We start from the raw sequence: 14,806 nt of genomic DNA on the forward strand, positions 1-14,806 counted from the left end.
TCTCAGTCCGTTTTTGGAAGGGAGCTGGACATCCTGGAGTGCCAGTATTCTAAATTGCTGGCTGAAAGCCCATCCATATGCTTTGGAACTGAGATGAGCAAATAGCAAGATGGTTATCCTATTATAAAAATTGAGTAGCTCTAACAAGCCACACAGTGATAGTTGGATATAGTGGGCCTTATGCCCAGGATCTTGCTTCTTTTGGTTATCTTACACTGATCTCTTGGACAGTTCTTAGTATTATAATACCGATATAGTGGCCTCCCATAAATACTTAATGAGTAAATTAAAAACTAAGACTTTAGTTTTAATCCACATAAAACTTTGGTTTAGTCCACATAAAACTTCATTTGAATCAACATATGTGATGTAGCCACCAAAACAGTGAGTGTTACCTTGGGCTGCGGGAATTGATGTGCAGTAGCCAGAACAGGGAAGGAAAGGAAAGGTTTTCTCTGTCCAGTGCAGGCCATGTCCAGCAGTGTGTTGTTGTTTTAAGGGAAACATTAATAAACTAAATATTACTAAGTGTTGTGAAGAGACTAGAATCATTAGCTGAAGAACATAGTTGAAAGACTACAGGATATAAATAAGCAGATTCAAGGAGATGACTGCCATTTTCAATGGCTCAGGCCATAGCAGAGTCCATAAAGCAGAGGAATTGGACTTATTCTAGATGGCCTGCAGATGAAAGTAATAGGTGTACTTTTGCTCAATATAAAGAAAAAGTTTCTAATATTCTAAGAGGGAATTGGCTGCCTTGGTGAGCAGTGAACTCTTGATCAGTCAGAAGGGTAGCTTAATGAACACCAGGACAGGATGTTGTAAAAGGATTAAGACTTCAAAAGGATGGTTGCATTAAGATGTCCTTAAAGTTTTCTTCTGAACCTGGAATTCCCTGACTCTCTTATCTCTTCTTCCTACCCACCCACAAGTCCTATGTAGCTGCCTGGTGCTCATTATAAGGGCTTGTTTCAAGAGCCTCTGAGACACTGTTATTTATCTTTCTGAAGGCTTTATTCTTGGCATTTAAGAATTTCTATCTTTATTTACTTGAAATTGGGAGGAAAATGAACTTTTTCCCTATTGCCAAAAAGAAAACTTTGGCTAATATTTTGTTAATATTTATGTATATGTAAATATGTGGTAGATTGTTAGTATTATTCATATTTTACCATCAGCTAGTGTAATTGATATTATTTCATAAACTATCAAGTAGACTAAAGTGAACAGATGAAAAGAAAGATAGAGTCTGTATATTTTATTTAGACCAGAAAACGTTTATAATCTGAGGACAAAGATATAAGCTTGATTAAGCTTTCAAATGTGATGTGTCTTGAAAATGGATTTCTGTTGGAAGTTAAGGAGAGAAAATCTAGTGGCTTCTTCTACTGGCAATGTGTCCCAAGCGGACTTAACAGGATAAGCTCAGATCCAGTTAGAGTTCAAGATTCAACTGCTTTTAAAGCTAATTTGCAATTCAGTACTAGAGTTCCAGGCTCTCAGAAAACAAAGAATGGGCCTCTGCCCCCACTTGCATCTGTTCCTTTCCCCAATGGCCCTGCATTCAGTTATACAAAACCATGGTTAAGTTAGTGACGCATTTATATTTGCCAGAACTTTCTACTTAAAAAAACAGAAGATTCATTTTTGTGAGAAAGTTCCTTTTCTTTTTTTTCCCTGTGTGGCAACTTCTACCTATATATAAAAATTATATTTTCTTAAAAAAGGAAACACATAACCAGTTTTTCATTGCTGTACTGTGATCTATTTAAGTAAGATTTCCTTTTATCTATATGCTGTAGAAAAGAAGCCTCAGTTTCCATCACCTTGGACAAATAAGGCCACAGTCAGGTAGACCTACTGATTTTATTTCTACTCTTAAAAGCGGTGCTACTAAAACAACAACAAAAACCCAAAACGTCCAAACCTAGATTCCTTTCCACAAGGATTCCTTTCATGAATTTAGAAGTGGATGGAATAAAAGAATTGGTTGCTTCCAGGCAACCACTCATTAATTTCCAAAGATTTTCAGAGATTGAGAACATGGAAAATAGATGCTATAGTAATCATTCTTTTTATTTTCATCAGAAAAGGCCTAACTGGGTCTTTATAAGTCAACATAATACATTTCCCATATCTCTGAGAACATGGTGATCTGTTATGGACAGATCTTTTTTATTCTACTTTTGTTTTTTTTCTTTCACTTTTCTTTCCTTCCTTCCTTTTTATTTTTGACAGGGTCTTACTTTATCACCCTCTGTAGAATGCTGTTGCATCACAGCTCACAGCAACCTCAAACTCTTGGGCTTGAGTGATTCAGCCTTCCCAGTAGCTGGGACTATAAGGGCCTGCCACAATGCCTGGCTATTTTTAGAGACGGGGTCTTGCTCTTGCTCAGGCTGGTTTTGAATTCCTGAGTTCAAGCAATCCATCTGCCTTGGCCTCTCAGAGAGCTAGGATTATGGGTGTGAGCCACTCTGCCTGGCGGTTTTTTTTTTTGTGTGTGTGTGTGTGTGTGTGTGTGTGTGTGCTTTTTCAATTAGAATTTCATCTGGAATATTATCCCTCTTACAATTAAGTAATGATAAAAGTAGATAAATTTTAATATCATTTGAGTTTGTTTTTAAATTTTGTTGCAATTAAATGAAAGTAGAGCCAATAAGTGATGGATTATGTTCTAGATTTTGTCTCTGCCTCAGTGAATAGGTTCATATCTCTAGTGGAAGACCAAGACTGATTCACCAGTTACTCAGAAAATCACAAAACTACTATAAAGCCACTATATTTGCTTTACACTATTATTGACTTGGGTTTTAGATTCGGTTGCCTGAAAATAGAACTCTGAGATGGAGTGTTGCATGTGAAGGTTTTCTGAGAAATGCTCTCCAGAAATGTGCCTATAAGGAAATGGGAAAAGGCAGATTGGATAGAGGGAGAAGTTGACTCACAATGAAATTAAGGTCCCAAATGTCAGGGGAAGGATGCTTTTACCCTGAAGAGGGACTCTACTAACCATGTTTGATAAGGTAGGACAGCTTTCTATAGTCAACCATACAGGATATAGAATGGCAGGTTGGCAGGGAGGGTGAATCCTTGCGGATAGTGGCTTCTACTACTGAAAAGTTAATTACAACTGTGCTTACCATACCTGTTACCTCTGGACCATCAGAGTAAGCAGAGAATATTCACACTTTATCTCTTTTCCTGCCTCTCACAGTCAAAACTGTAGCTTAGATGTTGTATCTGAGAGTTGAATCTTAAATTTCTTACTGAAGAGATTCTTTTAATGAGACAGATTAATTAGATGTCAACTGGCTTATAATTAAGCTTTAACACTATGAACCCTTAAGTTTTGAGTCACCTTACGTGAGTTCTAGGAGTATTTTCTTTTTTAACTGGTTTTGTATTTATCATTTGAGAAAGTGCTAAGGTTTATTTTGACTAAATTTGTTTCCAGTTATTTTACTTGTTTAGATTTAGATAACACTCAGAATCTTAGGACTGTGTGATGTTCCACTCTCTGTTAACCAGGTAGTTAACTAACCACTGTGAGGAGAAAGTACTTTATTATTCTTCAGCCAGTGTCATGCCACTGGGATGATGCTGAAACTAATAAGGCTAATTTTTATAGTAATAATATTAGAGATCTCTCTTGACAAACTCAGGCCTTGGCTTTCTAGAAAATTTAAACTCATTTTTCTATTACTAGTACTTGACTTTAATGAAATCTGGGACCCATCAACTCTTGACAATATAGAATTAAAATGGCCTGGGTGTATGGTTGTATGTGTGTCCAAGGATGTAAAAGTGGGATGGCAGAGCAGAGCAGCTTGATTTGCTGTTAGTATCTTGGAATTTTCATCAAGGGCTACATCTAAACCAGTCATGAAATAAAATGGTTTGGATTTTCTCATTTTTTTCAGCAAATACTTACTGATGTGTTGAGGAAACTAAAAGTGAAGACAACGGTGATGACAGTAGTCCCTATGGGCGTAGCAAGGCAGGTGGGATAGAAGGCATGCTGGAAGAATTAATATCTGAGCAGAATCCCTTAATCTGAGTAAGAATCAGCTCTATCAAAGGCCGGAGTATGGTAAGGAGGGTTTTCTGGTGAGAGGGACAATGAGTGCAAAAGCCTCAAAGAGAAAGCCTGTCTATAGTTTGTTATAGTATTAACACAAGTCATAAATTTAGAAAGGAGAACTTTATTTTTAATGAAGTGCTATAACTTGCAATATGGCCATTTTAACTGACTGGGAAGTGTAGCTTCCAGTGGAGCTTACAAACAGGCACTTAGAGAGAAAAGGGAGTAAGAGAGAAATTTATGTTGATTGGGTTGTGAAATACACATCATAGGAGGAGCTATGGGTATTTAAGAAGGTGGTCCTAACACATGCATATTAAATAAATATGTATGCTATATGTTACCTATTGACTAGATTTGCATTTGGTTAGCAGTGTGGACAGCAATAGGAGAGCCCACAAGGGAGGCATCAGGACCAGGGAGCAGGCAAGAAATAGGTTGTGGGGGACCAGATTAGGGTGGAGACAATGAGGATGGTGGAAAGTGAACGGATTTGGGAGGCCTTTAGCAAGAATGTTAGCTCAATACTTGTTCTTGCTTAGTCACTGGAGGCAGGGTGATGTCCCACAAAGGTAGCACTCACTGCCTGGGCTTGTGCTATAGTCAAGATTGATTAAAGATAAAAAAGTTTGTTTTCTTTCCTTTGGGGTGGGCAGTGTGGAGAGGTGACAGGTTTACTCTATATGACAAGTCCATTGGCCTTTAAATGCAGACAGAATTAGGGATTGAGGCTACCCTACTCACACTCATTCTGTTTTTTTCATGATTAGGTAAAAGACAAGCTGGAAAGATAGAGAAAGGGAGAGTAAGGTATAAAGGAAAGAAGAATGAAAAAGGACTTTATTAAATGTAACAAAGAAAAAAGGCCTCATTGTATTAATTTTGTTAGACATCAGTGGGGGGTAATTAAGTAACACTATGTAAATGCAGACAGATATCATCCCATATTGCTATTGCTACCAGTAGCAGTCAGCTTGCAGGGGATAGGGAGGGAAAGTTCCTCTGTAGATCATGCTTTGAGAAACTGCAAAAACAGTCTTGACTTCTCTTTATTTTGAATCACGTTGTTTGTGAAAACAGCTCAATTTGGTAAGAGAACATTGTGGAGAACAATTAACTTAAAGGATATGCTGGTATGTATTTAAAATACTTTTAACAATGGAAATAGACTATTGTGGGGGGTTAATCTATGATAAGCAGTGTCTTTGGCATCTTTTTGTATGTTTAAGGAAATATATGGAAGAATTAAAAATGCATTTTTAAAAGCAATTGAAATAATACTCTCACTAAAATATCTGGTAGAATTTATTGCTAGAAATAAGTTTCTTTTCTACATTGAGAAGCAGTATTTTTGCCCTTGAGACATTTATGGGATCCATTAATTTCTCCTTACATTTCTTTTCTGTTAATTTGTATTTTTTCCAAGTTTAAAATGGATCAGTTGTTACTAACTGCCTTTTCTTTTGTATTTGCATTACTTCATTGCTTGAAACATGTAGACTACATGATAAAATGTTTGTGTAAAGGTTTATGATACATTGGCATTTTAATATACGACTGGCATAGATCCACTTATTTTCCATTTTATCAAACTCTTTTGCTTCATTTCATCTCAACTGTCCAGGATACCAGATACAAGTGGCCATTCACAAGCACTGTAAACCTTCATAAACGTCTGGAAAAGTTTCAGGGTAAGTTATCTTTCCCATTTGGAAGTTTAGATGCTTTGTTTTCCTTCTGGACAACTTGAAGTGTACAGCTGGATGAATAAACATGTTATTATGGGTGAAAAGGTGGGACTCACCTTAGCCATTAGCCTACTGTTTTCACCATTAGCCTGATGTTCTAACTCCAGATTTTTATTGCAGATATTGAATATAGGAAAGCTCTGTAACCATGTATCTTCAATTTGGCATGTGACCAGAGATTTTAATATTTCTGGATGGGGGATTGGATTGGGCATGGATGATGACAGCAAGAGATAGTTATTGTTTCCTAATGCCTGGCTGCCACTTTCGTAGAATGAAAACAAAATAATGGGATTTTTATAAAGAATAAAATAATAGATTTTATCCAGAGAGACTCAATCTTTACTAAGCTTACTGTAATTATCCTAAATAACACCAACCTTTATACTTTCTCTTATGTTTATTATGTTCTAACCATTATTAATGACAGTGTAATTATGGTCAGTAGAGGAATGTCACAATAATTATTTTGCATAATTTCGTGATTAATGTGTACATCTAATTAAAATGACTTTATTAAACATTTTTTTCCACTAAATACATAATTTTATTTTTATTAAGGAAAACTACTTTTAAATTCCCCACAAAATAATACTGATATTATTCAAAATAAAATTAAAACTAGGGTTTTAGCCTACCCCCACACAGTCCTGTTTTGAGGACAGTATGTTTAGTGTTTTGACCATCTTGTAAGTTTGTGATAAGTTTCACTAACTGAATTTCCCTTTTTTTATTTGATTGTTAGAAATAGTAGTAGGAATTTGAATTTAGAAGTAAATAAATAGCCATTTCCAGGAAGATGCCTGAGATTTAGAAATTGTTTGCATAAATGTTGTATATTAAACAGGTTAAACAAAGGTGTTTTATTAATTAATTTATTCATTTATGTATTTATTGAGACAGAGTGTCACTTGGTCACCATGGTAGAGTGCCATGGTGGCATCATAGCTCACAGCAACCTTAAACTCTTGGGCTCAAGCAATCCTCTTGCCTCAGCCTCCCTAGTAGCTAGGACTACAGGCATTTGTCAGCTATTTTTAGAGATGGGATCTCGCTCTGGCTCAGGCTGGTCTTGAATTCCTGAGCTCAAGCCATCCACCTGCCTTGGCCTCCCAAAGTACCAGGATTACAAGCGTGAGCCACTGCACCCGGCCAAACATATTCTTTTTAAAATCTGAAAGTTTATAATCATAAGTAAAATGATTCTTTTGGCATGGCATTTAGAAAAATAGTATCCGTGTAAACACATTTGTTAAAAAAAAGATCTTTTGCTCAGAAGATCAATATTTGTGACTGAAGCAGTGAGGGTTTTAAACATAAATTATTATGAGGTAATTTAAAATCCTTTAGAAAAGCAGTAGGGACTCCTGATACACAGACCCCTTACTGTGAATCTCAAGATGACATCCTACAGTTATAAGAAATGCTAGGCTTTAGGGTAGACCTAATGGACTTGGACACTTCTTCACGTATACTGAGAACCAACTCCAGGCCTTGAAGTGGGGCTAGAAGCCTGGCCGCAGGCAGTGCTTCTTCTAGTAGTTCTGTTGCAGATCACTATCTTGTCTCCCACCTTCATCCTTCTGAGACTTCAGTTTCCCTCTTGGATTAGGTCTTGTCATAGAGGAACTAGCCCCTAACAAATTCCTGTTCTACTTTGAATGCCTTCAGGGGTCCTCACATTTATCCTGTCTCCCCACCCCCCACATAATTCATTGAAACTATTTTTCTGCTATATTCCTGCCACTCTCCATTGGAGAAACATCTGGCTCAAATAATTCACAATCCACTTGAAAGTACATGCTAATTTCTTCAGTTTTAATTTAGGTTATCTCCTCCCTAACCCTTCTATGATCTTCCCGTGTTATAGGCATCCACTCCTGCTTTGGACCCCAAGTGCTATTGGAACTTTTTCTTTGATAACCATGGGCCCCTTTGTTGAACTTGCCCTTGTTTTTCACCATGGATCCAGATCGCAGGTCCTTCTAGGATGGGAATTGTGTCTTATTCACTCTTAATGCTTCTCTGCTTACCGTTGTGCCTAAAATGAATAGGTATGTTTTCTTTTCCTGAACAAATTATTTAATACTGGAAAGTCTGATGGGCAGGAAAGTAAGTGCATCCTGCTTATCACTAAGTTTTATCTCTTTTGCTCTCTAGCCATGTCTTAGTTCCAAGCTCTCCAGCTTGCTCTCTCTACATGAATTCAGGTTCTTATCTTCTCTTTGCTGTGTTGCTACTAGAACTGCCTCCTATGGGGCTCCCTTCCTTTTAGGCTTAGCCTTCTCATTTCTTCTCCAGGGTGGAGGCATAATCATTTATTAATATACAAATATATAGATATCACTCCACAGTTTATAAGGTAAGTTCCAAGGTCCTTAGTATGGTGCACTAAACCTTTCATGGTCTGGACCTGGATTCTCTAATTTCATCTCTTCTTATTTCTAGCTTCAACCATAGTGGACTGCTTGTATGGTTTCATATAGTGATTATGGTCTCCCTTTATTATTTAGTGTGTGTTTATAAGGTGGTAGAACCACATTTCTTGTGGTGGATGTGGGTCAGGTAAGTATCTATTACGTTCTGTCCTTGCTACCAATCTGGCTACCTGTGGGCTGGAGCAGAATTTTTCAGGAGCACAGGCAGGTCAGTCTTGCTAACTTTGGTAGTGTCTATAAGCCCTGTTTTGATGAAGTTTTTAAAATCTATATTTTAAGTACTAATTAAGCCCCAAAACAATTCCAGCAAAGCTCTATATAAAGACAGGAAACATGTTTATTTTTTCCCTATTGAATCCATAGGGCCAGGAACAGTGTCTAGCACTGCCTAGCAGGTGTTCAGTATGTGTTTGTCGAACAAAGCATCTGATGAATGAATGAATGAATGAGCAAGATTTAGGAATCCAGGGGACAGATTCTGGACACTAGCTGTCTGTACTTCTGGTCTTATTCCTGATTGTATTTATGTTCTCACCTGGGACTTAAGCTTTGATCTGAAACCTGGTATGTTTACCTGAAAGCTTATAGCTATTCTAGAACTTGTCAACTCCACATTTCTTGTCCCTTTCACTAGCTGTATGTACCCTGTGAGCTACTGGCCTGAGATTGGGATATGTTTCCAACCAGATGACCCTCCTTGAACAATGGCATTACTATGGTCTCTGCCTGCTGCTGAGCTCTACCCTGTATATCTCTGTGGCAGCAACCTCACCTCTGGCATTGGGGGAATATCTCTTTGTCATTTGAAATTGCATGGAAGCCAACCTTTCTTTTAGCTGGGTGAGTTGCCTCTGTCTCTACTGCACCCCTCAACCTCACCCAGGGTCCTGGGCCATTTTCTTTTCTCTACCATCCTTTAGAGTTACTATATGTCTCATAGTTAAGGCTGAACAGTTCAGGATGTTTATAATTGAGGCATTTTTCATTGGTACTCATTATATGCAGCACTAGCCAAGCAAACAGATTTTTTCTTTGACCTTACCTCAGAGGTAAAATACAAATCACTTCTGTGATTTAAGTTAATTTTTCCTGGTCATGTTTATGCATAAGTAAACTTTCCTTGGGTATATGACCATTGAAAGAAGAGTAGGTTAATATACATACCTGTACTTGTAATTAAACATGACTTAATATTATTGGCCCACAAATTGAAGTCAAACATGATTTTAAGCAATATTTAAAATTAATTTAATGTTTAGTTTCTTCTTGTTATTATTTCTACATATTTTTTTACATGTGGAGAAGAACCATTCATGGGTCACATCACCTGATTGACGTCTATCCAGTTTTGCACTCTTTACCTAGAATATCAGAAATGAGTAGAGATTTGTGCATGACTCAGAATGCAGAAATGTTATATCATAGTAACACAACATAACAGCATATCCTGTGATGGTTTTTCTTTTCATAATCAGAGTTCTGGTTGTCAGGCTATACTAGGAAGCTTTGCAAGGGGTGAAGCCTTTGAAGTAACCACACAGTTGCTTCTCTCTTCTCTCCTCTATGATTATTATTCTTTTAAAGTGAATAAGCAGGTGATCGATTTTATCACCAGTACACAACAATGAGTCTCCACAGAACAGGGATAATTGGAACACAGAGATGTGGGCATATGCAGAAAGATATCAACTGGAAATGACCCGAAGAAGTCTTAACAAATAAAATATGGCCTGCTGGGAAGTGTGCAGCAGGTAGTAGGGGACCAGCAGAGGGTCTGGGGAAAACTGGTGAAACCAGCCAGGAATCGAGCTAAGGTAGAAATAAAAAGAGACCCAGCTTTTGGAACAATAGTTTGAGATCAGGAGCATCAGGTCAAGTTCACACAGGCTGACTCAGTGCTGGGATACAGAGCTACAGCCTAAGTCTCTGAAGATCTTTTCACTGGTAACTGGGGCATGCAATAATGAAAAGTAATTCAGGAGTTAAGTGGGATACAGCTAGTCAGGCCTGATTTCCCTGTGTGTAGAATTTAGAAATCAGAAGGTTGCTATTAATTAAGAGTTAGAAACTGCTCAGGACAAAGGACTAAAACAGTAATATTATTTCTGTTGTTTTGTTTAGGGATTACTTGGTAATTACTGGTAGGGACGTGGGAAGTCATTGTAATAAAGTTCTTGTGAATATTGGGTTTGGACTGGAGTTTTGACTCCTTGCTTATGGCCAATTAGATATCTTAAGTTTCTATAATTCAGCTATAATTTGTCCTTTTTCTCCCACAACCCAGGACATCTGTCAATGTCTGGAGACATTTTCATTTGTCATGACTGTGGGAGGGGACGAGGGGGTAACCTTTATTCCAGCTAGTGGGCAGAGGCCAGTGTTGCTGCCAGATATTCTAAAAGGCATAGAAATCCCCCACATCAAAGAATTATCTAGCTCAAATGTCAGTAGTGTTGAAGTTGGGAAACCCTGCTATAAACCAAATGGACTCTGCCCTTTTTTTTTTAATCCTGGGATTCTTTGTCACCGTGGACGTGTTTCTTCAGCAGTTCTAATACCCCTCAAACATTTTAAATTTATTTTAAATATAGCAGAATCATCTTTCAGCACCTAGTTATCCACTAGGTCTCTACAGCTTAGCATTTTCTAGCTGTGGCCCTGGGGTGTGTGTGTGTGTGTGTGTGTGTGTGTGTGTGTGTGTGTGTGTGTATGTGTGCGCGCGCGCGCGCGGGCACGCAGTTCTTAGTAGCAGAACAGAATGAAACTGCAGACCTTCAGAGACCTTCACAAAGGATTAACATATAACCTTCACTTTCAGGGCATTCACCATCTGAGCCACTTATTGAAATAGGTACTTGACGCAGAGGTGCAGAATGGTTCTCCTTTTTTTCTCTAAGCTAGAAGCTGCAATGTGACCTGATCTATTGTTTTTAATGGCAGATTAGTTTCTTCAGTGCCCTCAAAAGCAACAAAACCTGGCCATGAAATTCTATTATTCTTGCAATCTGATGGGCATATTCTCCTTTCATTCAGATATAGCTTGGAGACTTGGCCTTGATTTTTACAGCATCTGCGTATGCTAGGGCCACTAATAAAGTGGGCACTGACATCAGAATTGAATCACCTTTGTTAATCTGTTAACCAGCAGGGTTTGCTTATGCCTAGTTAATTTTTTCAGAGGAATTATTCTGTCATAGGGAGTTTCTGTGTCCCTTTAAGTTTAGAGAGTTGAGGGGTTCATTTTTTCTTGTGGTCTTCAGTTTCTTTTTGTGTATATAACATATGGAATCATAGATTCGAAAAAGACTTGTAAGCTATTCTATGCAGCCAAATTCATCTTGCCACCCACCTGTTTTTATAAATAATGTTTTATTGGAATACAGAAATTCTCATTTGTTTATATGTTATCTATGTCTACTTTTGCATTAAAATGTCAGAAGTGAGTAGTTGGGGCAGAGAGCATATCTGCAAAGCCTAATATACTTATTATCTGCCCCTTTACAGAAATAGTGTATTGACTCCAACCTACTCCACCTTCCTCATTTTTCAGGTGAAGAAATTGAATCGTAGAGAGATCACCTGACTAGACCAAGGTCTCATCATGAACAGAATTTAGATTAAGTCATGATTAATGCATGTTTTGGGGAATGAGGATGATGAATATCAGACCACTGACTAGCTGTCTTGTAACAGCAAAACAAGGGGAAAATAAATATTCTGTAAGTTGATTTGCACAAAGACAAATGATTAAGCTCAATTGATGTGCTTCTCCCAATAACTAGACCAGTTGTCTTATGTCATGCTGATACTGCTAAAGTAAGACTTTAGTCAAGTAATATCACAATTTTACATGGTTAGGTCTCTGTTTTCAAAAGAATAGCAAAATATTTATTGGTCAGCCTCTTGTATCTCAGTTTTATATTCCTCACAAGTTGAACTACTGATGGTAAGTCAGGGAAGGCAGTTGGGTAACTGCTGAAATCTTGAATATTGAGACTGACTAACTGTCCCCATGTTCCGCTGTGGCACCAGCTGACAGTGATGAAATCTATAGAAGTAGGGCACATTTCCATAACATGAATATTCAGGGTTGGTGATGCAAGAATTATTATTAAACCACTGGGAAGGAACACGTTCTCCTTATTATTTGATTGAATACTAAATGCTGCCTTTTAAAAATAATTCGGTATGAATACTTTGATAATGAGGAAAGAGAGACGCTTGGAAAAAAAACCCCTCATACATTTCCCCCCCTTGTACAGAAGAAGGAAATTAAATTAAGTTTAAAATATATAGCATGTCTAGAGGAACTATTTTGGAATCATTAGCTATATTTCATCCAAATTTGTCTTACATATATTGAAGGATAATGTAATAGAAGTCTGGATAGAGTTTGATGTTAATGATTTGTGTAAAAATGGATTATGTAAAGAAGCATGCTGAAGCATACATAAAGACCCCTGCAAATATACAATGCCTATTACAAATAGCAACTTCTTCTTTAAAACAAAGCAGTATTTGTTAGATGTGGGACATTTTTGCCATAGTTCTGAGTAAAGATATTTGCATGTCTGTAAATGACACAGTTTATACCTCTCAAAGGCCCTTGCACCCCTAAGAATCCTGGGTACACAGCTGAAGTGCACTGTATATGTGGTACATCCAGTTCTTCATAGCAAAGATTTTAGGTATGGGAAGTAGAAAAGAAAGGAAACTGATTTCATTCATTCATCCATCAAACATGAATTGAGCCTCTGCTACATGCCAGGTAGTACACTAAGCTCTGTTCCTATACAAATAAGGTACACAGAGTCCTTGTCTTCTAAAAACTCATGATCAAAAGGAGGGTGCAAGGTAGGTGTGGTGGTGTGCACCTGTAGTCGCAGCTACTCCAGGGGCTGGGGCAGGGGGATTGCTTGAGCCCAAGAGTTCAAGGTCAGCCTGGGCAGCATAGAAAGACCCCACTCGTAAAAAAAAAAAAAAAAAAAAAAACTATTAAAAAAATAAAGAAGGGTGCAGGCAAATGAACAATTTCAACAGTGTATAGTCCATGTTCTATAGGAGAGTAATCTGAGGATGCCATTGTGAACAATTTCCCTTTCCTTTTACTGGTTATAATTATTCATTCTAACTCTTCTCTAGTCAGTTGAGGTGGGGTTGTCCCTTAGACCAAGATTGAGTTTGACACCCTTCTCTATTTTCTCTTTTCTACCTCCTCCTGCCGCAATGATGCTGCCTCTACTCTTGATTGTCTAGTTTGTGCTTCTCTCTGGCTGCCTTTCCCCAGCTGGCCACCCTTTGTTTCTTGGGCCATAGATGTTTCACTTCCTCCTTATTTTCTTCCTCTTTTTCCTCACCAGAATGAAGCCACCTAATGCCTTTTTGCTGAGGTTTACTCTGTCAACTAGCAAACAGATAATTGTTCAGTTAACTTATCTAATAGATGTTCCTATATATTACGAAAAACTGTATCCAGGAATCTATCTAGTAACTTTATTTTAAATGAAAATTCTTAAAGAGTACAAATCTTTTATTCAAAAAGATGGAGGGAAGCAAGGCTAAAGTTTTAGGCATTGTCATCAAAAGATAGAAGGGATATTTTCAGTTTCTCATGCCATATGATCAGGCAAATATGAACAAGAGGTGAGGCAGGGTCAACTAGAGACTGGAATAGCTCTGTACAGGAGCCATCGACAATTCTTTTTAGCACAGTTATTACCAGCCATTCATCCCATACTTTTTCTTCCCTTATTTCTTAAAAGGACACTGGCTTGTGCGGTGCATATTAGCAGAATGCATTGGGAAGAATCTGGATTTTGAAATCACACAGTGCTCAAATCAGAGACACAGGTTTTGCAAAAAGAAAAATGTATGTGCAAATGCATAATATACTGCTTGGCTTCAAATTTATGATAAATACATGAATTATTTTTTTCTTCATTTTTTTTCCTTTCCTTCCTTCATTAAGGGGGATAATAAGCACTGGTTATTTGCACACAGCAGCTTTGTAGAGAGAGTAAAAGGTGTTTCTGGAACTGAGCTCTGTGGGGTCGGTGCAGAAACCAGCATATCTACAATATTTATTCAAAGAGAGAATTGTGATGACGATGCAATCACACTCCTGGATGCCTGGGGTGAATGACTGACAGTCAAACACCTCAGCCGCTGTGAGATGGAAACCTCCAGTGCGTGTCTCTGAGGAAAGGGGCAGAGACCTCCTCCAAGGTCGTGCGGAAGCGAGGCAGCAGGCAGCCTTGCAGGGGAGGCAACTGGGGGAAGAGACAGCTGCAGAGAGAGGAGCTATTATGGGTGCCTCTCTCTGAGGCAGGGTGACCGTGTATATATGCTTTGGGATGTCAGCTCCTTACCAAAGAGCCGCTTTGCAAACTCTAGTTTTCCCTTCATCCTTTAGGATTTTGAAAAATAGTACCCTGAGGCTGCTTTGTTTTTTTTTTTTTGTTTGTTTTTTTGCTTTGCTTTGCTTTAATGACTTACATTACAACATGAGTTTAAGTGCAAGAGAGTTTAGAAAT

This window comes from Nycticebus coucang, chromosome 11 (genome assembly GCF_027406575.1).
Source record: "Nycticebus coucang isolate mNycCou1 chromosome 11, mNycCou1.pri, whole genome shotgun sequence".
Taxonomy (NCBI): Eukaryota; Metazoa; Chordata; class Mammalia; order Primates; family Lorisidae; genus Nycticebus; species Nycticebus coucang.